Source organism: Rousettus aegyptiacus, unplaced genomic scaffold (assembly GCF_014176215.1).
Source record: "Rousettus aegyptiacus isolate mRouAeg1 unplaced genomic scaffold, mRouAeg1.p scaffold_m13_p_17, whole genome shotgun sequence".
In the NCBI taxonomy this organism is placed as follows: Eukaryota; Metazoa; Chordata; class Mammalia; order Chiroptera; family Pteropodidae; genus Rousettus; species Rousettus aegyptiacus.
In genome coordinates this window covers 16,037,353-16,064,167 of record NW_023416292.1, presented here as the reverse complement: position 1 = coordinate 16,064,167, position 26,815 = coordinate 16,037,353, and the positions used below count along the sequence as shown (strand labels likewise).

Genomic DNA, 26,815 nt, shown 5'->3' with positions numbered 1-26,815 from the left:
CTATCTTATTTTGTGCTATTTTTTTTGTTTTGTTTTTTTCTTTCTTTTGTTCTTTTTTTTTGTCTTATGGATTCATTGAATATGTTTTTCTGTCTTTCCTTATAATAATTTGTAAATTATATACTCTATTCTCTTTCTTTTCGTGTCCATACAAGAAATTTTAGCTTGCATACTTAACTTGTCAATGTCTAACATTAATATCTTTACGTTCAAATAACACAAATATTTAAATATTCTGTGTCTAATCACTCCTTGACCTAAATGCTGTTGTAGGTGTGCTTTTACTCTGTATTGATTTTTAACCTAACAAGGTATTGTTATTGTTTTATATAGTTTATATTTGTTTATGTTTACTCACATATTTACTACTTTTTTTTTTTTTTTTGCTCTTCGTGTCTCCTTGCATCTCAGACTTTCCCTTGGGGATTATGTTACTTCCACTTGAAATACATTTTATAATTTTCTTCAATAAATTGGCAAACTCTCTTAGTTCTTGAATGATACCTTTTTGCTAGCTAAGCAATTTTAGGTTGGTTATTTTCTTTCAACTCATTAAAGATATTATTTTATAACTTTCTGACTTCTACTTTTACTGTTAAGTCTAGTTTTCATTCGTTTAAAGATAATGGTCTATCTTAAGATCTTTCACTTTGCTGTTCTGCAGTCGAACTGTATGTCTAAGTACGATTTTTTAAATTTTTATTTATCTTGCTTAGATTCGTAAAAACTCACACCAGGATATAGCCAAGGATCAAAATTGAAGAGATAGTGGGAATTGGATTATGAAAGGTTTTCAAAGTCATACTAGTTGGGCTTTTATTCTGTAGAGCAGAGATCAAACTTTGTAGCTGTACACATTGCATAAGAGTTTTGAAATATATATGTTCTCTTGCCCATATTTAAGTTGACATGAATAATTTTCATTGTAAGGTAAAATACGTATTTTTTGCTAATGAGGAGAATATGCTAAATATTATATAAACTAAAATAAGGTGAGGATTGACTGAAATTGGAATACATTTTATGGTATGCTTTGAATATATCATACTTGCTATGTATTTGGGTACCCTTGTATACTATTTGAAATACATTTATATGCTTAATAAAACTGATGGGTAAAAATTATATGTGATTTAAAACTGGCATACTTTATTCAATAAGCATATAAATGTATTTCAAATAGTATACAAGGGTACCCAAATATATAGCAAGTATGATACATTCAAAGCATACCATAAAACGTATTCCAATTTCAATCCTCACCTTATTTTAGTTTATATAATATTTAGCATATTCTCCTCATTAGCAAAAAATACCTATTTTACCTTACAATGAAAATTATTCATGTCAACTTAAATATGGGCAAGAGAACATATATATTTCAAAATTCTTATGCAATGTGCACAGCTACCAAGTTTGATTACTGCTCTACAGAATAAAAGCCCAACTAGTAAAGCATGCCAGTTTAAAAATAAATCGCATATAATTTTTACCCATCAGTTTTATTAAGTGTGTCTTACAAAGTTTATACTTTAAAACATCAGTTTCATGTAAAAGAATAAGAATTACTCGCCTATGATGCTTCAAATGTTTTCAATTTAGAACAGCCCTATATGAGATCGACACAAGCTTCCCTCTTAACAGAAATAATATGTGTAAGACGCACGAAGGCAGGAAGACCCAAGGTCCTCCTATCGTTGAGAAGGTTTCCCTGAAACCGGTTGTCATTCTAGGTGATGCAATCAGTAACACAAATCATACAATGTCACAGTGGCTCCAGCTTCTGTGCCTCCTCCTCCTGTTTTCCCCCCTCTCCTCTTGCCTCTCCTCCATTCTCCCCCTGCCTCTTTCTCTTTCCTGTATGTATGCAGCCCTGGATAACCCACATTTAGTTTCTGGAAAGGTACTCTTGTAGCCACAAACAACTATCTGCTTCAAAGGGAGATGGAGCGAGGACCTTTTTCTTGGGGCAGAAATGGCTGGCTGTGGAGCCAGTCGTAACTTTACTATTTCATTTGGAAGTAAGTTCGAACGACCTCATGGGCAGGTCTTTCTCTGTTTTTAACTTGTAGCATTAAACAGGAAATGGGCACAGCGGGGACAGAGTTTGTTTTTTCTTTTCTTTTTTTTTCATAAGAACATGTAAGCATTACATCTTCTATTATCGCAACATTGTGAAATTTCCCTCTTTGAGAAATGTACATACAGATTTTGGTGGATTTCACTTGAAAATAATAAGTTAGAGTTCCTATTTTTTCTTTTGACTTCCTTTTTTCCAAAAGGAAAGAAACATGAGGAAAGTGTCATAGTAACTTCAGATCAACAGGGAAGAATTTGGCCAAGGGTATCCTAGGACAAGTTTAACGTGTGTTTTATGGTTAAGTGCTAACTACCATCAGCTGTAGGCTGTGCGCTTGATGATATACTAACCATTAAGCAATTAGAGGAGCTAGACTTCCCGAGGGGTTCAAACCCCAGTTTTACCCTTAATTAGCTCTGTGAACTTGGGTAATTTTCAAAAAAAAACCTCTCTATGCCTCCGTTTCCTCATCAGAAGATCAAAATGTTATTCACTGCAGATGATCATTTTGAGGATGACATGAACACCCCAGTTTTCTCTCCGGTACTATGGTCTCTTTCTCACAGGGGGTTCATTGAGTTCCATGTGTACAGAACTTAGCACAGGGCCTGCCTCATCGTATGGCTTCAACAAATGTGTTTTACTTAGTAAACAAGGAAATAAATCTGTCTTAACAATACAAAATTAAATGCTTGTTTTACTTTCACACACCATATTACAGCCGGGAATTTCGGGGTTTAACACATTGTGCTGATAGTGAAGGCGCTGAAAGAGAAACAGGCCAGGCATTAACTTTGCAAATTCCCTTGACATCCTCATATTTCATTCCACGAATCACCAACTGAATAGAGTGGAAAAGGAGAGCAGAGATATACAACGACGTAAATGACTTTCTAATTTTTAAATAGAGCATATTCGATTTTAGTTCTCTGTTCAACTCTTATGCAAATGTAATGGTAACACAATTTCTCCATTTTATCTTATATTAGTTCTCTGGTTTAGCTCTAATTTGTTGAGAATCAACGTCATGAAAAGATATTAAATTACTTATTAAATTCTAATTTTTTTTTTATCATGTAACATGACCAAGGTTATATGTTCTAGATTCTAAATGGCATTGAACTGGGTTTATATAGCATTAAAGCATCCAGATAGAAAAATAAAAGTAGTCAATTATCCATATTTTTCATAAAACACCAAAATAATTAAATATTTAGAAACATACATAGGATCTACTGAATTGTTCACTCTTCATTTCTACATTTATAACAATCTTGAAAGCATACAGTATGCAGACATACACTAAAGCCTGGTCTGTTCTCAGTGATCCGATGTAAGCTATTTTGTGTCTCTTTAATTTCCCTAATTTTCTAGGGATAACATTGAACATTATAGTGGAGCTATAGATTTTAATTGCCCAAAGCCACTCTTTACTGGGGCACCGTCCCTCCGTACTTTAATAGAGCTTTGTGGGGCTGTCACTCACCGTACCCTGCCTCACACTCTCTCCCTATCATGGCAATGAGTAAACAGACTAGACTTGGCTAATCAAAGTCATCTAACTCCCCAGGTAAAGTGGTTGGTCAGGGGTGGACAAACCATCTAAGATGAAGCAATCAAAGTCCTTGCCTTGCACTTTTGGGCCAGAGGCAGAGTGGAAACTTGCTCTCGTTTCTAGACCCGTGGGGCTGGAAGGAGGCGCATCTAGATTGCCATCTTCTCATCTAGCAGTAGATGAAGTTCACATTCCCATAGAAGATCTAGAAAGAAGGAGGCGGCCTGATTATTTTGGTCCCTTAGACTTTGTTCAGGTCTGACACTGTGTCCTCAGACCCCCAAACATTGTGTGTGTGTTTTAAAGATAACCGGAGATGGATTTATGGCATTTGCCACCCTGGTTTAGTGGCTGCCCATCCCAGCATATCTTCTCCAACAGTACTTGAATATTTTTACTTGTTTGTTATATAGCCTGAAATGTGGAGACTGCTTTGGGTTAAGAAGTATTCCATACTAAGGAACAAATCCCTCTGGGAAGGTCAGCACGAGGGCACAGGCTTCAGCATCAGACTGCCTGGATTCAAAGCCCAGCTCCATCACCGACTATAACATAGTGACTCTGGGAACGTTACTTAAACTCTGTGCCTCAGCTTCCTCATCGTAGAGTACAAGTAATGATAGCACTTCCCTCTCAGGATCGTTGAGGGTCTAAGGAGTTGATGCAGGCACACAGGACGGCATTATGTAAGCGTCAGCTCTTTTCCACTTAGGTGTGTATACATCATGTGAATCAGATTTCCTCCTCCCTAATCTAGCTGAGGACTGCTTTACTAAGGGAGCTGACGTTTGGTGGGAGGACTCGGCGGGGATTTGGGGACCAGAGGAGCTGCAGATAGGGGTGGGAGAGGAGTCAGGAAAGAGAGGGGTGGGGATGAAGAAGATAAAGTTAGCGACTCTGCAGAGTGAAGTAAGCCTGGATGGGCTGCTGCAGTTGGAGTCCTCGGGCTCCTGGAATAAAGGGTATTAAAAGATGGAAGGGAGGAAAAGGAAAGGAAGTGAGAGGGTACCAAAGTAAATAGCACACGTCTCAAAGCCTTGTCTAGTGTTGACTCGCATCCAGAAAAGGGAGAAGAAATTCTTTTTCCTCCCTCTTCCTCTTGGACTAGTATCATAGCTTAACTGCATTATGAATGAAATAGAGTGCTGTGGGCAAACCTGAGATCCCAGTTATCATTTATAACGTTGCGACAGGAAATACTTTCTGAGTTCCAAATAACAGGCTTCGGTGATCTTTTGGAACAGGATCCATTTGTAGGTTGTGGCCTGCCTGTTTCCTGGGGTGGGTGGCGGGAGGAGGCTGCAGCTGGGCAGGTCAGAGAGCCAGCCAGGGTTTCACAATAGAAGAAACTGGAGCTTACAGTGGTTGTCTGGACTAGTAACATAGTTGGAACTAGAGCCCACATCCCAGGAGTCTACATTTCTAGCAGAGGCTGGTTGACCACCTGCCATTATTGTTAGAGGAATCTAAATATCAGGTAAGAGGGAGATGGAAGAGGGGAGGAAAATGGTGAGAGCCCCAAGTCTCCTTCAAATCAGAGATTCTATTATTCTACACTGCCTGATTTTACAAACCACTGTTTACCAAAAATCATACTTTAATAAACACTTTACATTAAACCGGTTGTTAAGGAAGCCACTATTATGTTTTCTGTCTAGGAGGCAGTAAGGAGAGTGATTAAGACCATGTGTCTGGGGCAAGACTGCCTCAGATCCATCTTTGGAACTGCCACTTCCTAGCCGTGTGACCTTGAACTAGCTACTTGTATTCAGTCCCTACCTCATAGGGCCACCATGAAGGTTAAATGATTAAACACATATAAAGTGCTTAGAAAGCATCTGGTCCATGGACAGCTCTCGGTCAGTATTAGTCGATACTGTGTGCAGAGGAGTGTATGGAAGGTGTGATGAGATGACATGATCTTAGACACCAGCTGGGAAGAGACAGCATCTGCTTACGATGTGTCTTTAGAATAGGCGCACATAAAAACATCTCGTTTCATCAAGGTATACACTGTCGTCTCACTAATAAAAATGACGTATATAAGAATTAAGGGAAGAAAAGAGAAAGTGAGCTATGGCCTGGATTTCAAAGGACTTGCTGGTTTACCACGACAACCACTTTAATTCAAGGACTTTGGAAGAGAGACTTGTCCCTTGTTGATACTGTTACTTTTGATTCATTATATATTTAATGAAAATCTTCTCTGTGCAAGACACTGGGATCACAGTAAGGCAGGACTACACATTCGAAGGAGCACTTATCCTCCAGGAGCTAAAGGTTTGCTATAAGAAGTTATATATTAACCAAATGCAAGAGAGAAAGTGCCCTGGACGAGGCATCGAGGCATCGAGGCATCGTCAGTTGGCAACACAGAAGTTTCCAGAAATTCTATTGATCAAATTTTAAAGGGTTAGCCTTCGGCGCACAAAGGGGCCCAGATGCCTAATTAACATGAGAGAGAGCTCCTTGTTTTTGGAAAGGACTCCTGGGGTACAGTAGACATTGGGGCTCCTCTTCCCTGGGCTTTGTAGGATGAGAAATTGAATCAGGCTATCCAGAGGCTGAGGAGACCCTACTAAATGGGCCAGAGATGAATCAGAATAAGAATTTATTAACTCCTCTAGGTAGACAACAGGACCATCATCTATACGGCACCTGATTCTCCTCTTTACCCACCTTCCCACCCCTTTTACTCCTGGCAGAGAGATTCACTTTGGGAATAAGTTATAGAAAGGAGAGCGATGGACGTGAGTCAGATGACATTTTCTACTCTAAGGATATTTCTGTTTTAACTGCACTTTTGCATCTAGACAATTTTCTAGATTTTTTTTCTCTCTACATTTTTTTCTATTATAATACATTCTTTTTTTCATTTGAACAGAAAATTTTACATTGTTACAATTTCCGAGTATATAGCTCATTTTACATTGGCTGCATTTTTTAAGTTTCTTCATGATGACATTGAGGGAAGTAATTTAGTTTTATCAGTATGTTCTAAATCCGGCTGTAGGATGGGTTACATTGGAAGGCTTTCTGTAGAAAACAAATACTAATATAGTAGTTTATTTCTTTACCTAAAGGTTTCATCTTCTTCCTAACTTTTTGCCTCTATTTCTTGTCCTAGATCTTGAATACTATTTTTAGATTTGATTTCTGTTTGCTGATTACATAACAAATTTTATATGGTTAATTGAATAGGTACCTCAGTACCTGGTGTCTCCTGAACTTTCCAGAATTCTTATGCAAATCAACTGGCTTCTTTTTTGCCTTTTACCTCAACAAACTTTTACTTTTATTTTCCTCCACTTAGTTAAATCTATTTATCCTTTTTTTTATCTCCCCCAATTTTTCATTTGTTATCCTTTCCTTTCTCTTTTCGCCATTTATTGTAATTTTAGGAAAATTTTGGAAGGTAGAAGATATAATAAACATGTATATTCAATTCTCCAAGTTTAGAAGGTGATTAACAAATTCGTTTTTAATCTATCACAAGCCCTGCCTCTCTTGTGGTTCTATTTCAAAATTAATAATGTTAATAGGAAAGAAAAGTACTTAAATATAAATAAGTCTTTGCAAGTATGCATGTTAGGTATAACTCAGCCCCAAAGTTCATTAGTTTTAAAATGGTTTTATTTAAATTTCAGTGTATATGCTGCTAATGTTTATATTACACTACATATCAGTAAAGTTAAAACAATTTTTTGAAAAGTGACTAACATATCAGGCTATTATTATTTTTGAAGTCATGTTTTCTAATGAAGTTACAATTTGAAAGTCAATGTGTAACTAATTTCCACTTACACTTTTTCAAGTTGAATCCTCTTAAGTAACTACTATGTTACAGATATCATGGCTTTTAAAGACAAATATAATTGCCAACATTCAACAATGAGTTTCAAATCTGTGTATGCAGGATTAAGTCATAATTAAGAAAGTCTCCCTTGCTAAGTCTCAATTAAATACAGTAAAATATATTGTTTGATCTGACAGAAGTACTTTAAATGCTTATGTCACAATTTCCAGAATGAGTGAGAATATTTTTTTCTGGAATGCGAAACCACAGATAGAGTTGCATCTCTCTAGGTAAATGGACTTGGCGGCTATGCAGTAAGCTTTTCCCATCTGTAATGCGATAGCCAACTTTCTTACTGTACCACTGGGGCAGAAAATTATCTCCTGCAATATACTTTTCATTATGCTTGGGTGAAAAAAAAAAGGAATTAAGCCTAAAGCCATTTTTTTTTCCATTTAATTTTTCCCATTATTCTAAAAGTATTTAGAATTTTGAAGACAGTTTTATCCTGGAACTCTTGAATAAGCTTCTATAGCCCAATGTAAGTTCTAGAAAATACTATTTTTTAAAGTTTATTTTTGATTACAGTTGACCTACAACATTATATTAGTTTCAGGTGTACAACATTGGAGAAAATGCTATTTTCAAATTAAACATGTATTGAGTACCACATGCCTAATTATTCACTGTTAGCATAAAGTACATTATATTGAGTAAGTCTTTTCCCAGCTTCATTGGTGTACATGGCCTCGTGTTGTTAACTGACAAGAATATCAAAGAAGCAGTTTTACGGGGAGGTAATACAGCGTGAAGACCGTGGGTCGACTGCCTGGCTTTGACTTCTAGCTTTGCTGGTGCCTAGGAGCATGACCTTGGGCAAGTCATTGAACTTCCCTAAGCCTCATTTTCAAAATGTAGTAAAAATATCTACCTTTCAAGGTTATTGTGAGCAAAAAAAAAAAAAAAAAAAAAAAAGGCGACATAGGCTAGGCATTTAATGTGTTATCTGTCTATTGTAAATGCTCGACGAACATAAACCCAGAGAGGGAGTGAGAGGGAGTATACTGTGCTCTCCAGGAGTTTACAATCTATTGGCGGGTATAAGAAATGCACCCATTGGTAAACTGTACGTCAGTATGTAAGGAATTGTCAAAGGAAGAGAGTGATGCCATTGAAAACCTCAGCGGGGGTTTTGAGAAGGGAAATGTTAGTGTGAAATGGATGTATCAATTGGCATATCCTTGCGGAAGGGGCAGAGGTGGGTCTTAAGCCAGACCCTAAAGGCAATTTTAGGACAGATAGATGAGAGGGACAGGAAAAAGGTACACTGAAATGGCATGGCATAGGCCCGTATTCGGTGTTTATAAGGAGAAATAGTTTATTGTTTATGGAATGAATGAACCAAAGAATGGCCTGGCTAGTGTGTGGAGTGGCGATGAGGTGCATTAGTAGGATTGGACTGAGGTTATGGAGGTCCCTGAATGCCACCTTGGTAAACCGCAAGGAACAACTGAGGATTTTTGAACTGGGAGGTAAGTGGGGGTGGGGAAGGTGTGGTGTAGGAAACGGTGTGTAAAACAATGTGTTGTGGAGTGTAGCTGAATCTAAGAGATCGGTTAGCCGTACCTTTCTACATACACAGTTTGGGCTCTTAATAGCAAAAAGCACTGCAAAAAAAAGATATATAAGGATCAGGACTAAATAAATGAATGATAATGGAGAGAAAAGAGTTAATGGTGATTCTCAAGCTCGAGAGAGAGAAGAAATGATGGAAACAGCAACGCTGAAGGGGGTGCTGGTTAAGGAATTAAACGTTTTCAGCTTAAAAGGAAAGCAGCGCCTTTGTTGTTGTCATTGCTATTACAAATGCTATATGTGCTTCTAGTAAAAAGAAATAAAAAATAAAAAAAGAACCAGCAAACAATGGGGATATATAAAGCAGAAAAATGAAAGTCCCCTTCTGCACCCCCGATTCCATTCTCTTGGAGTAACCACTGTGATAGTTTGTTTGCACAGCTGTCTGGGCTGATTAAGCATACCAACTTAAAAGAAAAGGAAATACAGCACTAGTGGGCATAGTTCTCCCCAACTTGTTTAGTTTTATTTCCCACATTGGTTCCCGCAGAGCTATCTTCTCCCTGTAAGGAAATGTAATTGTATTTACCCACTCACATACTGATGGACAGGTAGTATTCCCGGTTTTGCTATGATAAGCAATGCTAAATACTAAATGAGAGCGGTCCTTTTTATCTCTCTGAATGTCGTCATGGTATTTTTGTAGAACAAGTATCTATATGTGAAATTGCTGGGTCAAACAGTATGTACGTTAAAAGTCTTTCTTTCTTTTGGAGAATTGTCTACCAAAAGATATGCTCATTCATACTCCCGCCATCCGTGAATGAGAGAATCTGTTTGCCTCCCTCCTGGCTAATCTTATTTTCTTCTGTGGTTATTTCCGTTTTGAACTCGTAGAGGTTTAATGGATGATGGAATGTCCTTGTATAGATGTCATGCAGTCAGACATGAGGTACAGAAGTTTGGGTGAGAATTACCGATGGAGCAGTGATAGTTGAAAATACAAGGCCATAGGGGTTCCACACATCATCATAAGAGACTAGAAGGCCCTCCGAAAACTCAGAGTTCAGAAGGTAAAAGGAAAAGTGATAGAAGCTGAGCCGTTGTAGAGATGGAAGTAGAACCTTAGGGTGGGCATTTAAAATAATTATGTTATTGTCTGTGGATTGCTTACTTCTGCTGCTGCTTTTTTGAAATTCTAACATTCTTTTTTTAAAAAAGCTTTTTATTTGGAAAAATTTCAAATTTATAGAAGTTACCAAATATTCTTTACCCAGAGTCACCTAACCGTTAACATTTTACTTACTTGTTTTATATACATATGTATATTTTTCTCTTTTTTCTCAACCATACATACATTCTAGTCCTTTACTTCTAAATACTGCAGTATTTAGGGACAGAACCACAGTACAGTTACCAATTTTAGCGATTTTAACACTGATACAATCCTTCATTCAATCTACCATCTGTTTTCCCATTAACCCAATAATGTGCTTTATAGAATTTTTCCCCCTCCAGTCAGGGATCCATCTAGTATCTCATTATGCTTTTAGTTTAATGGCTCTTGAGCTGGAATATCTTCACAGTCTTTTTCTTTCATGGCATTGACATTTTTGAAGAATACAGCCCTCCCTCTCCCCCAGCCCCCACCAATTAAAAAAACAACAGCATAACATTCCTCATTGGGGATTTATGTGATATTTCTTCATTAGATTCCTCATTAGATTTTCTCATTTCCTCATTAGATGTTGTGTCCTCTGGGCATCACGTCTTGAGGCAAACGATGTCCGTCTGCCCCTCATTGGTGATGTTAATTTTGATTACCTGGTTAAGGTTTTATCCAACTTCCCCAGTTTTAAATACAGTTTTCCTCTATCTAATAGAAAGTCTATGGGAAGAAGTCCAAGATGATGCAAATATCCTGTTCCTCATTAAAATTTCTCCCAACGTTTTGCATCCATTGATGGTTCTTGTCTTACCCTGTCTTTGCCACAGTGGTTGCAAAATGATTGTCCAACTCTAGCTCTCTCTCCATATTTCCTCTTGGCTTTCAACATTCTACCATAAGCAAGAGTACTCCCTTATTCCCTTATTCTCTATTCATTTTATCACTTTATTATTGGTATGGATTTATGAATTCCTGGTTTTAAGAAAAAAATCTAACCTTATTTTGAATGCAGGACATATAAACTGCTATGATGAACATTATTTACAAAGATCCTCACTTTCCTTTAAATACGAAGAGCAATGCCTAAAATTTTTCAGGGAAGTAGAATGTCAAAAGAATTTACTTATCTGGTAAACTCAAGTACCCAAAATATAGAGGAAAATATGAAAGTAGGCAAATGGGTTTTATACAAAGTAAATGCACCGAAATATCAGAGTTGTTTTAGCATTTTCAGAGGTTCTTTACTTGTATTTTATACCTATAGTAAAAAATATCGGTTACTTGGTTTCCAGGGTACCGTGCTAAGACAGTGCTAGACTGTCTTAGAGCAGGCAGTGCTACAACCGAGGTGCAGCAACAAGGGACGGCAGGGAGAGCAGTGATGCGGGCCGTCCAGATGAATGGGACTCCACGGCATGCACCAACAGAGTAGGCCATGGTGATTGGGGTCGTCTTGGAATTATACTTTTTGTTTTTAAGGCACCTTTGGGTCATTAGGAATAGGTTAAGCTTTACTGTGTTTTATGAGTTTGAGGCAGAGAAACTGGTGATATTTCAGAAAAAAAAATCAATACAAGTGGTTTACATTAAACTATTTCTAGTGCTTTAAGATGAAAATCTCGGTTGTACAGAATATCTAATTACATTCAAGCCCTCACTGCCCCTTTTCCTTATCTTGTAAGTTAAATGAGGCATTACTGCAATTGTCTTTAGAGTTAGTATTGAAAAGGATTAGTTCATGCCAAGATTTATTTGTACACTAGCTGGTCTACCCCAGAGTTGCCCCAAGGGAACATTAATCATCACTAAGTAAACATGTCCTTGCTGATCTCTGCCCTACACAGGGTTGCTCTTGTGAGAAACAGCTCACTCATAAATTAAGGCCTTATGCCTTTTGGAAGTTGATGCTCATATTTAAATGGACTGGTGATTACCTTTGCTCTTGGTATCTTAATATCTGTGGCATGTCTCGCTTGATTGAAAATCATGGCAGGCTCTCCTTGTACCTTGGTGTCACACAACCACATCCTCTGTCTGTGTCTTCTAAGTCCCCCTGTGCTCCCTTCCCCACAAACCGTATTTCGGGTATGCTACTTTGCCTATATTTTAAAGCAGAATATTGAAAACATAACTGAAATTTTTTTTTGAAATGTCCAGCCAATATATATATCTGAAGAGATGAAAGTTGAAATAGAGGTATATGTTATTCCTGAAAATTGTGTCACTTGTAGTATTGGGTATTACTGAAATAATGTGCTCTCTTATATGCCAATTTGATTTTGTTTTGAGAGCTGTAATGAAATGAGTTGTTTTTTTTTGCAGTGGTGGTCTCTTGTCTTTGAAACTGCTTGTTTTACGTCTACATTAGTTCCTTGACCTAGGACTTGGAAATAATTTTGATGAATAGTAATAAAAGTGCTACATAATGGTGATTCCTTTGAAATGACTTTTAAGCATATTGAATTCTTATTGATTTCTATTTTATATAATGGCATTTCTATTTTGTACATTAGTACTTTTTGTTATACTAAGACTGCATATTTTTTGTCTTTTGGCAATAGCAAGTGGAATACATAAAGCAACCTACAGAATTTAACTGTGATAAAAGTTTCTCCAATAAGGAAATTACACAGCTGGTCCCTCTTTAAGTACAAAAAGCCATTCTTTTATTTGCATATCAATGAATGGGAAGGGACACTGACTTTCTAAAATAATTTCCAAGCTATAACAAAAAGACATTGAAAATCAACTTTTTCTTGTATTTTTCATACAAATTCTTAATTTTACCAACTTCAGAAATTTGAATTTCCACAACTTTAAAGGTTATTAAAAGTATTATTTTACATGTTATCAACATGAGAAACAGATTTTGAGGAATTATTCCAAACTCAGAAATTCAGAATGTATAAGAATTTAGTATATCCATGGCCTAACTGCATGAGTTGCATAGCTTTTTCTCTTCAAGGTCCAAATGAAACTTCACTGCTCTTACAGTAAAATGTGAAAATTATTGGCAGATGCTGGAACATAGGTTTGTTTGCTTTTATGAAACCCTAATTCAAGTTTAAAGTAATTGCAAGACATTTATACAAAATAGAATTCCCTGTTGTTTCTCGGTTTTCCTACTTCTTAAGAGCAGGAATAATGGGGTATACTCAAGAAATAGCCCATTATAATACATAAATATATGTCTAATTGTTGTATGTATTATTGTTGGCACACAACCAATTACCTTTTCCTTAATCTCTTACTAACGCTTAAAAAAAAACCTAAACATTTACCCAACTTGATAAATAGGTTTTTTCCTCCACAGGCTAATTCTGTTTGCCTGTTGTTTCTTTGGGACTTGAAACAATTAACACCTATGGGAAAACTTCCTGTATATATAATACAGTTCCCCACTTTTTTTTTTTTTTAACCAATAGTCTGTTTTCCTTTTTTTGTCTTCTCATTTGAAAGTTTAGTTTTTTTTAATTCTCCTATTAGTTCCTCTATTCTGCAAGTGATTTCATCATGATTGTTGTCAGGACTTTGAAAAGAAAATGGAATAGAAAACCATGAACTTTGCTTATCCTTGTTTTTTCGGATTTAGAGAAGTAACCCTATTTAAGAGGGTTGAAAGGCATCCCAGCTTCCCTAAAGAACTATAACACAAGGCAAAGGAAAAAATAATTAGCGTTCTTCAATATAAAAGATTAATCAGTTCTGTTTAGTGGTTATTAAAAGAAAGAAAAGAAACCAAATGAGAACAATTTTGTTCATGTTTTATACCCAATGCTAGTACACAGTATTTCTTCCACATGCTACTGTATAATGCCTTAGTGAAAGAGCTGCAGGTTAGCAAATAATCATTATTTTGCAAATGATCTAATGACACTGTATACAAAGGTGGCTCACTTAAAAACTTCCATTTATAGTCACACGGCATCAAATGGTGCTAATTTTAAGTAGGCCACCCCCTATAGTGCATTCTCGCAAACAACACCCTTCTACGATTTATACCAAATCCATTCCTTTTTCATTCACAGGAAATATTTAATATTTTAGAATCTCGTTTGTGCACTGATGTGAAAATACCATTCACCTGCAGCTCATCAATCTGAGACCCAGGAGTTGCCAGATTTCTGTCATTTGCTCATTAAGCCAAGGGCAGAGGCCTACCTACTTCTAACACTCTCGGAATCTCAATGTGTGAGAGTATCGATCACCATAATTTACGACCCCCCCGGCAGTGGGGTGGCTCTTCACTTTTGGAGCTTCCTCACTGGTCCGCAGCGACTTCTAAAAACACGACTGGCGCCGGCAGGCTATTTATTTGATCTGGGGGCCAAGTGTTTCCAGACTTTGTTCTCCGGCCTTAAAGGTGAGGTGCTGTAGCAGAGGCCAGCACGGAGGATTTCTCCGCGGAGGGCGGGTGCGGGTAAGGGTTGCCCCACCTGCCCACGCTCCAGCCCCTCCCCGCCGCCTCGTTTGGCGGGCGCGCGCCGCAACCACCGGCGCCGGGCGGCAGTTGGGCTCAACCGGGCGGAGGAGCCGCCGGGCGGGCGCGCGCCGGGAAGACCCCGGCGGCCGCGGCGCTCGGGGCCGGCGCGAGCGCGCTCGGTTGGTGCGCGCGCGCCGCGCCGCTCCGCCCCGCCCGCGCGGCGCGCGCCCCCGCCCGCGCGGCTCTCCTCCCCCAGCCCGGGGCGGACGGGGTGGGTCCAGCTCACTCCCCTCCCCCGAGCGGCGGCGGCGGCGGGCGCTGAATGAGAGAGGCCAGCCGATCGCTCGGGTCGCCGAGCGCTATCCTCGGCGCTAGCGGCGGAGCGTGAGGCCGGCGGTGCCGTTCCATCCTCCGAGGCCACGGCCGCGGCGGCGGCTGCACAGGTCGGTGCCCTGGGCGTGGGCCGGGCGCGGAGCCTGGGCGGGCGCTGCGGGGGAGGGCAGGGAAGGTGGGTGCGCGGCGCCCCCCGGGCGGCGCGGAGTCGCAGCGGCGGCGGCGGCGGCGCGGGGAATGGCGGCGGCCCCGCGCTGCGGCGTGTTGAACTCGCGGCCGCGGGCCCGGGCTGCTCGGCCTCGGCGCGGGGCGGGGGCGGCAGGCTCCAGCTGGAGGAGGGGGGCGCCCGGGGCCCGGGGCCGCACCTCCCTCGGCGGCTCGCTTTCGGAGTCAGGAGGCGGCCGTGGGGTCCCCGCTCCGGCCTCCGGTCCCGGGGCCGCGATCCCCGCGCCCGCCTCGCCTGGCGCTCGCCCCTGGCGGCGGAAGCCCCCGGCCTGCGCCCCAGCCTCCCGCCAGGTGAGCCGGCGCGGGGACTGAGCCGCCGGCCACACCCCCTCTCGGCCCTGGCCGCGGCGCCCCCGAAGCCCGGCGCCGCACGGAGCGCGCATCGGCGGTCAGGGTGACCTGTTGCCGAGCGACCCGCAGCCCGAGTCGCCCGCCAGCTTCGGACCCGGAGCGGCGGGTCCCGCGCTCGCCTCGGGCCGGGTGGCTGGACACCTGGGAGCGGGCGGACTGCGAGGGCTCGGACGGCTCTGATCGAACACTTGCAGAGCCGGGCTATGGGCTATCTGTTGGAAATATCCGGAATTCCACTGCGGTATCGGATTAGTTAGGCACCTAAACACCATGCTCGGGAGGTGAGCTGGGAGCAACCCGAGCCCCGAGTGAGGAGCTGTCTAGAAAAGTAAACCTTTGCGGGGCTGTCTCCTCGCCGCCCCAGGCGTCCCCCTCCAAGCTCTTCTGTGTTGTGTAGACTCCGGCCAGTTTCTGTGTACGTGGGCGTGTTTGGGAAGAAGCTGCGAGCTGATAGGAGGCACCTAGTACAAATGTTAATTTGTTTGAACTGGGAGGGGTGAGGGAGGAGGAGGAGAGGGCACTGATGTTAGCTGTGGAGGAGGGGCGAAGAAACACTAAATTTCTCTTTTAAGAGAGCGCTAAAAAGAAATATCTAATACCTAGTGTTTAAGACCACAAAGTGGGAAACCTAGACAGCAGTTAATTGAGCTTTACCTTTTATGTGCCCTGGATTTTTACATTTCAACGCTGTAGTTGCTATAGAGAGTTCTTGTTTTCGTACCAGTGTTTTTGAGTTGATTTTGGTGGTGGTTTTTGTACTCACCCGCAGATCGACTGTTTTGAACGTCTCTTTGAAAATGACCATTAGAGTTTGGGGAAACTTTAAGATCCGTGCACGCATACGATTACAGTCACAGACCATAGCTTGCTGGCCATAAAAGCCTGTTCTACTCAGATAATTATGCTTATACAAGTGCAGTAGAGTCATACGTATAATGTTTATTACTGTTACTGCCGAATATCTTACTGTAGACTTTAAAATTGTGATATAACTTATCCAAACAATGTTTTAATAAAGATAATCTCTAACAAGCGTTGTAGGCATAAAGTTTATCATCTGGCTTTAAAAATTTGAAAAATAACTTGTCTTATTAGCTTAAAGATCAACTATAAGGACATTAGATGCTTTTTTTTGTATAAATAATTTGTGTAATTTATTTTAAGCAGTTTATTTTCCTTTTTAAAATTCAATACAATTTTGAAATGCTAGGATATACTTTTTTCCCCCTAATTTATTCCACCTTTCACTGAATTAAGGAACTTGAATTTTCAAAATACCCTTAGAATCTGGAAATTTTGTTCACTTTGCCTAAATTATTCCAGATTGCAACAAAACTTTAAAGATTGTGTTCGCATTATCAAGATCACGACATGCTTTTCTGAGATATATATTTAATATCAGGAAGAACACACCAAAATTTTCTGAGAGAAAATCTAACTAAAAAACTGGTTTGTGAATCTTTTATTTTGTGTACTTCTATTACCCATGTGGATAATATATTTGTGTGTGTGTTTACTAAGTACATGTCTTTTTCACTGTATTATGTCTTTATAGTTGACAGTTGTTTATAGTGAATGAAGGATATATAGGTGAAATTGTTCTGTTGCAACTTTAAAAAGCACTTAAGCTTTTGTCCAGAGACCAAGTTCATTTGTGCATTCATTCATTCACTCATCCTACACATATTTTTTGAGTGCCTAATTGGTACCAGTTAGTTGCCTAGATGTTGGAGATGCAACAGAGAAAAAGACAGGTCTGTGCCCTGATGGAGCTCAGAGGGCAAGTAGGTAAATAGTCTGCTTCAGTGACAACACCGTTTAATGTTAGTTTAAGAAGTAAAGACTCCTGTGATGAGTTACTTGGAGTTAAGGATATGGTTTGTGTTTTTCCTTCTAAGAATAGTGGGAATTATTAATAAGTGAACAATAGCACTAAGTATTGTTTTAAAAATGTGCCGATGTTTATAAACTTTGGGTGTCTGGTTCCTAAGTATACCAGAAATACACATTCTACCTGAAGCCAGATGATGCACAGTTTACATGTGGTTAAAACAGTTTTATTCTTTTGGTTTATATAGTTAAATGAAATGTTTGATAAAAATATTCTCTCATTAGCACTTACTTGTTTATAAGGGAGTCTAATTTTTTAAGTCCAAATTTTTAAAAAATCATCTTTTGGCTGTGTGTGTGAGTGAACAGACCAGTGTCTGACTATTCCATAGACTCATAATCATTAGTTGTTAAAATCAGAAAAGTTTGACTGAAAGTGATTCTTTTCTTTTTTACAAAATACGGGGCCAATATTGATGTAGTTCTTTACAAATCACAAAGCTTTCTTTTTTTTTTTTTTTTTTTTTTTTACTCTATTACAGATATTTAAATATTTTTGGTACTTCTCATTGACAGGATTGCCAGTAATGAACACTGACCCTCTGTAGGCAGCATACATTCCATTTTTTAGATGAGGCAACGGGTTTTGAAGATGTGGAGCGCGCAAGTGGCCAATAGGCAGTGAACGGAAGCGCGAGTTGTAGCCCTTGCTGTGTATTGGGCGTTGCTCCACTTTGGGGAGCGCGGCACCGGCTACTGCTGCAGGTCAGCGCACAGCACAGCGACTGGTCTGCTTCTCCAGACCTTTCTACATAGCTTTAACTTTAAACTCAACTGTGAACTGAAATTGAATTAATCGAATTTCTCTTCTTTTTGTTAAACTTTCAGGCCTGTTTAAAAGTATTGCTTTTTGGCTATGTAAAAGACAGTTTGAAGTTACTTTTAATGGTAGAAGTGTTTTGAGAATAAGACATTTTAAAATCAATTCTATTTTTCGAGTATGAGGTTTTTATTGTTTAACAGCTGTATTTGGGATAAATTGCCGCTTCAGTCTGAATACTGCATTTTTTAAGTTACCCAGTTATAGATGAAAAGATAGTTCAAACATCTTGAAACTCTGCCTCAGCCTGAGTAAGTCCCCTTGGAGAGTAAAGTGAATGTATTGCATTACCCTATAAATTGTTTCTTTAAATGTGTGTTATTCCCATTGGTTTTGGATTCCTCTGTTGTGAGAGAATGAAGATTAGATGTGATAAATTGTGGTAACTTGGAGTTAATCTGGGATTTTTCTTGACTAATGTCTTGAGCTTATGATTTAAGAAAACTTTTAACTACATAATAGGAATAAAACACCAGAATTTGGCATGTGGGACATCTATGGAAAGAAAAAAGTTTGAGTATAAATTTACCCAGTCACTTTAATAAGTAACGGCTAGTTAGGGATATAGGAAGAGTATAAATAGCAGTGTTCATATGACTTAGGTTGAGGGTCCCTGGCAATTAATGTGTGTCACTGCAGAGAACTTTGATACTGGCTCTTGAATGATACATGAGAGGCTTAAAATGAAGCGCTCACCTTGAACTTTATTGATACCCTTCTGTTCGTTTACTTACACAACCTTTTCTCAAAACAGAGTTTTTTTTTTTTTAGATTGATTCCTGGAAAGCCTTTTGTGAAAACTCAATTTAAGTAGCATCCCCATCACACACTACCCTTACTTTTATTTTTTTTCACATTAATTTATCTGACATTACCACATACATTAATTGCTTATTATCTGCCCTCCTTCTGGATGTAAGCTTCATGAGGGCAAGGACTTCATTTGGTTCACTTTTATAATCCTAGCACCTAGAAAAGTACTCGGCACATAGTCAATATCCAGATAATAATTGTGGAGTGAGTGAATTAATTGGTATTAAATGATAGAAAATCACTAGTTTTATTTATTTTTTAAAGCACATTCGTTTTTTTAAATAATACAGCTGTGCAGTTAAAAGGAAAACTGTACTAGAAGCCGTATGGTGGGAAACAGCCCCCCACCCTGCCTGGTCATGTAACTTTCCCTCGCAAGCCTTACTCTCAGCAGCCGTTTTCAGTGCTTTTGGCTGTTTCTTTGAAGTTTACTTCCATATTTTAAAATACTGTTTGTTTTTCAATTTTCAGTATTCTCTCTTGGCTTCCTACTGTGGAAGATGAGTCTGCTTTAGGATTTTTACACCACTTTGAACTTCCTCTCCATTTATCTCCTGTATAGTTATGTCGCGCTTTTGGTTAATTCAGTGTTCGTGATTCACTTTATTATGACTTTGCAAATACGTCCACCAGTGAACCTTGCTGTGTACTATGATTGTAATTCTTGGAGTTAAAATTTTTTCTTTGTTTTTGTTTTTGGCTTAGTTTCCTATTTGTTTCTAATTTTTTTCCAGAACCTGTCCCGTTATGTTCAGACACATCAAGTAATTGATCGATTTTTTTTTTTAACTGGAAAAATCGGAGGGCTTCATGTCCTTTGCTCCAGTCTGCACTGTGGCTCCCCACTTCTGCTGCATGGCGTTGGCTTGAGATCTCACTTCGTCGGGATGCTGCGATTTCCCCCTGCCTTTTTCCTGTGTTTAGAGCCTGTGGTCTCTGGGTCCATGCCTTCCTCTTTCTCCGTCGACACCTTTGTTTTGGTGGAATGCATCCCTCAGTAACTTTCGAGGAAGAGTGTCTGAGCAGGTGAACTTTTTGAGATGTCTGTATTGCTAAAAATATCTTTTGTTTTTTTTTTTTTTTTCCTATCCTGACACCTGGTTGATAATTTGGCTGGTCTGGGTAGAGAATTCCAAGGTGAAATAATTTTCACCGAAAATTGAAGAGATGACACTGTAATTTTCTGGCTTCAAGTGGTTGTTAAAAGTCATGCTCTGCAGTCTTCACCTTTCATATGTAACCTGCCCCCATTAAGACCTTCTCTTCGTCATCAGTGTGTCTGCTGTGTCCCTGATCTCGTACACTTCTTGTGCAGGTCTTACTTCATTTCTTGTGCGTGGAACTTCATGGGCCCTTTGGACCAGCAGTGTCCATATTAGATGAGAAGAGAGAAGACCTAGCATAGAGGTCAGCACGTTGTTTTCTTTAAAGCGCTAGGCGGTGTTCAGGCTTTGTGGGCTCTACAGTTTCTGTTACTGCTACTCAGCTTTGCTTTCGTGGCATGAAAGCAGCCAGAGGCGTCATGGACTCTGGTTTGCTTACCCCTGATCTGTGCCCAGGTGGAAGGATTACTGTGCTTTCCTAGGAGTAGGGTCAGTTTATCTCCAGAGGCGTGGGAGCAGGCAGAATGTGTTGACAGAGACAGGATAGTGGTAGCCTAAGGAAGTTCTCAAGCGAGGTTTTCTGTTTACCGTAGTGAATGGGAAGCAAGGTCATTAGCTGAGTAGGGAAGAATGGGAGTGTGGTATTGGAGGTTTAAGAAAAGGGGAAAATAGAACATAATCATCTATCCAGGAGTGGAAAAGTCATAGAATAGAGAAATACAGTGTGATTGCTTGCCAGTGTTAGGCTCACTTGAGGTAGATGGTTCTGAATTCCCTATTCCTGAGTAATAGAATTACCTGTGACCTTATCATTAAATAGATCTTACTCTAGGTTTTTAATTTAAATCAGATGTGGTTATTTTAGTAATCTAAGAAATATTTTCATACATAAGTAATATGTATGCTTATGTATATTTTTATATATGTAAACTTAGCCTATTTATCTGCTCCTTTCTACAGCAGTGTTTAAAGAAAGTACTATAATTTTTTCCCAAATGCGGATTTTGATTTAGAAATCATTCATTTCTTTATTCACTAAAAAAAGGTCGCAGAGCATTTTCTCTGTGCCAGGAATAGTTCTTGGTGCTGGGGATACAGCAATAACAGACAAAAGTATTACCTTTAAATATGTTTATATTTTAACTAACTAATATATAAGTAAATTATACACACAAATAGACATTAATAAGAAAGGAACATTGTGCAGAAAAGAGAAAACATAGTGGATATTATTAAATATATTTTTCAGCTTTTTGAGGTATTATTGACAAAATTGTAAGATAATTAAAGTGAACAATGTGATGATATAACACATCTACATTGTGAAAGGATCCCCCCCATTGAGTTAATTAACACACCCATCACATCACACATTTACTTATTTTAGTGAGAACATTTCAGTTCTGTTTTCTTAGCAAATTTCACTTATACAATATAGTGTTCATTATCAACTATAATTACCACATTATACATTGTCTTCAGACCTTGTTCATCTTATAACTGAACATTTATACCTTTTTACAAACCTTTCCCTATTTCCCCTACCTTACTATATGTTTTTGATAGATAACTGTAAAATGTTAAGAAACACTTTCTGGTCTTATTTTTGTATGAGTTTTTTTTTTTAAATATTGTAAATATTGATTTTATCAGGTGTTTTTTTCCTGTAGCCATAGAGATGATCATATGTCTTCCCTGCATTAATCTGCTAATAGGACGTATCGCATTAATAGATTATCTCCCGTTTGCATTTTTGGGTCCAACCCTGCTTAGCAGTGTTGCATGCCCTTTTTTCTTCCCACACTGCTGAACTTGGTTTGCCATTGTCTTACAGTTTTTTAAACTCTACATTTATCAGTAGATAAATTTATCAGGGGTTTATGTGTACGCATTTTGCTGGCTTCATAAAATAAGCAGTGAAGCTCCGCCCCCCCCACGTTTTCTGAAATAGTTTTGTAACGTGCTCCTTCAAGCAACTGTAGATATAATATGAAAGGTGAAAAATAAAGTTTCTAGAAGAAGACATAGGAAAATACCTACATGACCCGATGGTAGGCAAAGATTTGTTTTCACAAAAAGTACTAACTAGAAAAGGTCGATAAATCGTTCTTTATTAAAGAACTTCTGTAGTATCAAAGGATGCTAGTAAGAGAGTGAACAGGCAAGTGACACACTCGAAAAAGTGCCTGCAATACTTAGATCTGACAGAGGACTTGTATCCATAGTATGTAAAAAAACATGGGTAAAAAAAAAAAATACAAGCACCCCAATTTTAAAGCATTGGGCAAAAGACAGGAACAGCCATTTACCTGTGTTTATTTCTAATATTTTTATGGCTTAAATGTTTTTCATCTTTAATTCATCCTATTTATTTTAACAAGATCTAACTTCTGTCTTTTTATCCAAATGGCTGGCCAACTGTCATAAAGTTAGATGCCACTGATGGTGTTTCGAACAAGGAATAACATACTCAGAAGTGCTTGCTTGAGAAATATTAATTTTGGTTGGATCTTGTCTAAGAATTATCAGTTGCATTTTCAATTAAATGTATAAGCCTATAGTTTAATTTACATTGAAAGGAATGTGAATGTCAAAACTACGATTTCATGTTGTCTTAAATTTCTTATAGTGTATTCAAGTTTTCTTGGAATCAGTCAAATAATTTACAAAGTTAAATTTAAAATAAGTTTTTTTGTGTGTGTCATAGGCAGTGGTTTCAATCCTGTGCTTGAAGTTCTGATGAATCTGGGCAAGTTACTTAATTTCTTTAAAATTCAGCTTCCCTTATTTGTGAAATAGGCATAAGCGTGTCCTCTCCTAGGATCATTGTAAAGATCAATGAGGAAGTGTAAGCAGAGTGCTTAGCTGAAGCAGATCTTCACTCTTACTCTTCGGGACCTTGAAGAGCAGGTGTAATCACAGCCTACCGCCTCTCGTATCTGCAGTCGCTCTGGAAGTCTAGGGTTACTGGAGTAAATTATTCTTTAGACCGCTTCCAATCCTGATTTAGGTTCCCAGGATTTGACCAGAACATTCCTGGCCTTCTGGAATTAGTTTGCATGACACATCTATATTTTCTGTTGCTGCTTTTAAGATGCTTTTCTCTGAATGTGCTGAAATCTTCATAGATTTTAGGATTTCGTAGGTGGGGATTAGTATGTGTTTGACTGACGTAACTTATATTCTGTAAGTTGCCATTAGGATAACCTCTGTTGCTTTTCTTTCACAGTTTTGATTTGCTGCTGTATTTTTTGTAGACTTCTGTAGTTTCACTTGTACCTCTGAAAGCTGGGGTGTCAAGGGCACATCTAAAAGAGAAACACTTTGAGGGTATCTTATGGATTAGAAACTGCTTTTGCCTTGCTTGTTTTGTCAACCTTATTTTTGACTCTTTTCTGTGAGCATAGTATTTGTGAATGTTTATCGTGGTAATGTAAGTCTTAGTCATTTACATCTTGGTAAGAGATGAAATAGACATGAAACCGTGGTAAATAACATAAGGCCGCAGGCAGCTATGTGTCAGGTTGGAAGTGCACTTCATGGGAGAGGGGGCTCAGGGAGGGCAGGAGCGGTCCTTAAGGAACGTGTTTCGTTCAGGTGGAAAGAACACATACCTGTTGGAGAACAGTGTGACTGAAAATAAAGCAACAGGATCAAAAGGTTGACTGGATGGGGCGAAAAATAAGGTTGCATTTGGTAAGGTGGGACTAGATTATTCAGTCTCTAGAAATGAACCAGATTAGAATTAAAATGACGAGTATGTATACTGTTGCTAACTTTTAGTTTCTCAGTGTTTCCTCTCTTCTTGGGGCTTTAGATTTAAAATTTGTATGTGAAGATGGAAGAAAATCCAAACAGTTTAGAATGTGTCTTCTTTAAAAAGAACTAAAAGACTTCTAGTGAAAGATGGGTTAGGTAATCTTCCCAACAAAACAACATTGGTAGGAAATTAGCTTTAATAAGTTTTGGTTACATTTTCTTTTCTGTCTCTATTACTTGATTTTAGCTAATTATGTAGCAGAAAGTTTTAAATTCAAAGTCTTCCTCTGTCATTAAGGTGTAGGATAGAGCTCACCCGCAAAAAGGTTTGTAAAGCTCTCGCTTCAGAGCTTTGAACTTGGGCACTAGTACGACTGTCCAAGCCTTCTGTGCGCTGCACTTTTTTATCTACACAGTGTGGGCAGCTGTGAATTGGCTGTAGAAACAATGTCAACACCTCTAGCCCCCTCATCTGCTTCAGTCCACAGCTACAGGAATGGATAGGATTATTGATGTCGACTACTTCTGTCTCTGAGCAGAATTGAAAATGACAGGTGACGGCAGGTTTTCCTTCTCTTGTGGTAGTACTGTCAACATAGTAGGGAAGCTTTCGAGTTAGCAGTAGCTGGACCTGTGACCCATGTCTTACTTGTGGGACACTATAAATTACATGATCTTAATCAGAATTTGTATTTATAACTGTGTAATTATTATAACTAAATAGATTAGAAATACTAACAGGACTTTTGAGCCCCAGGTTAGTGGTGCCTTGGCTGACTCGGTGTCCTCAATACACGTTTTATAATTCTGATCTGCCCACAGCTCTTTTGAAGGAAATCTACTTTTCCTATAGCACTTTGCAGAAGAACTCTTAATAGTTATGTGTTTTCGTTTGTTTTACCATGTAGAACTATATCGCAACTACTTGGTCCAGGAGTTGCATTTGACCTAAGGGCTGCTAATTTGTAAGCCAACCAACAACCTAGGATTGTCTAGTGGGGAAAATTATAGCCATTGATAGGAAGCATGGAGTTAATTTGCCATTGAGCCATGGGAGTGAATTGAAGCTGGAAGAATGCATTAGTTTAGAGGCCTGTAAAACTGAAGTTTAAGAGACTTTGGAAAGTAAGTCCAGTATAAACAGAGGCTATGAATTACAGAAATGATAAAGGAGATGAGGAAACCTATTGGTAGGTAGAAAAAAATTGAGCCTCTGTACCCAGAGAAGCACAAAATTCTAAGAGAGACAGGCACAGAGCATGAGATTGAAAATTCTGGCTTCTGGTTCTGTAAATACTCCTTTTCCACAACTCTGGTATTTTAGTATCTTCTGCCCTTCTTGAGAGCACATCCAGTTTTTATCCCAGGAAAGAGTACAAGCTTTGGTGTCAGACTTTTGGCAGTAGAATTCTGGCTTTTGTCTTCTCCTAGCTGTGTGACCTTGGGCAGGTGGTTTAACTTGTCTCATTCCTCATCTGTGAAATGCGTGTCATAAATAATACCTTTCCTCTTAAGATTGATGCAAGGATTAAATGACACGTGCAAAGCTTTATTTTATTTTAATTTAAAAAAAATTTTTTTTAGATGAGGCAACTCTTGGTTGGCCTCACAAATTGCAAGGTCCTTGTCATCTTACAATCCCTTATTTTTTATTTTTTACGCCTACAGCACCTGGTCTTCCCAGGTGGTTTCCCATCCAAGTACTAACCAGGCCTGACCCTTCTTAGCTTCCAAGATCAGATGGGATCGAGCTTGTTCAGGGTGGCGTGGCTTTAGACTGCATGCAAAGCTTTTGGAACAATGTGGAGCACATAACAGATGTTCAGTAAATAGCACTAGCAATTTGAATGAATTTCTTGCAACTAAAAGAGCTAAAGAGTTAATTTGCTAGCAGATTTACTTAGAGCAGTGCAACCCAGTGTGGGCTGGGTAAGCAAGGTTATTTTAGGTAATATGTAGGGAATTTAAAAAACCACCTTATTCACTTTGAATAATGGGTCTTGCTATTTATTAAGTATTTAATAGATGCTTGGTGCTGTTCTAATCATTTTACCTATATTAACACATTGGATAGTCAGGATAACCTGGTGATGTAGGTACTGTTGTTATCTTCAACTTAAAGAGGTAAAAACTGAGAAACAGGGACGCTATCCATCTTGCCTAAGGTTGTACAACATGTAAGAGGCAGAGCTATGATTCGGACCCAGGTGGTATAGTTGTAGAGTTTAAAATTTTAAACATCTATTTCATTTTCAGTTCTAGTTTTCCTTTTGAAGCGAAGCCAAGGAGAAAGTCTCAGTTTGTTTGTATTATTCCTTTTATACCTTTGTGATGCTTCCGTCCCATTTTAGCAAAGAGGTAGCATACCTCAGGTACAGAGACTTAGGCAAAATGTGATACAAGGTGGTATACCATTGTAAGATTCCTATCTGTATGTGAAGTGGTATATTACTTGAAAGTAGACCATGGTAAGTTGAAAGATGTATACGATAATTCCTAAAGTAATCCTATTTTTGAAAAGATTACAGGTAATAAGCCAACAAAACAAAGAAAGTGGAATGAGAAGATACAATCATCTAATTCAAAAGAAGGCATAAAAGGAGGGAGGAAAAGAACGTGAGACAGGTAGCAACAAATAGCAAGGGTCATAAACCTCACCGTATCAAAAATCACATCAAATATAAGTGGTCTGAACACACTAATTAAAAGGCAGAGATTGTCAGATCGTATAAAAAAGCAAGACCCAACTGTATCCTTGCCTATAAGAAGCTTACTTTAAAGATAGCTATCGTGTAAAAGTAAAGGATGGAAAAAGAAATACCATAGTTAAAATAGTCAAGAGAGATATGGAGTAGCTATATTAATATCAAAGTGGACTTCATTCAGAGCAAAGAATATTTCCAAGGATAAAGGATGTCATTACA

General features: G+C 38.8%; 1 protein-coding gene and 1 pseudogene across 4 annotated transcripts in view; one reads left to right on the top strand and one right to left on the bottom strand.

The window, feature by feature from the left end:
* RALGPS2 (Ral GEF with PH domain and SH3 binding motif 2) overlaps positions 1-26,815 on the top strand; it is a 173,022-nt gene that overhangs the window by 43,221 nt on the left and 102,986 nt on the right. The window contains exon 1 of one of the 4 annotated variants that reach the window (XM_016141196.2): positions 14,884-15,040. The exons of 1 other annotated variant lie outside the window; for it this stretch is intronic. The gene's annotated coding sequence lies outside the window, so the exon portion shown is untranslated. Of the gene's footprint in view, positions 1-14,883; positions 15,041-15,653; positions 20,437-26,815 lie in introns of those variants that run through there. 2 more of the 4 variants (XM_016141200.2, XM_016141198.2) reach the window with 2 other exon arrangements.
* Positions 25,551-25,669, bottom strand: LOC118613026 (annotated as a pseudogene).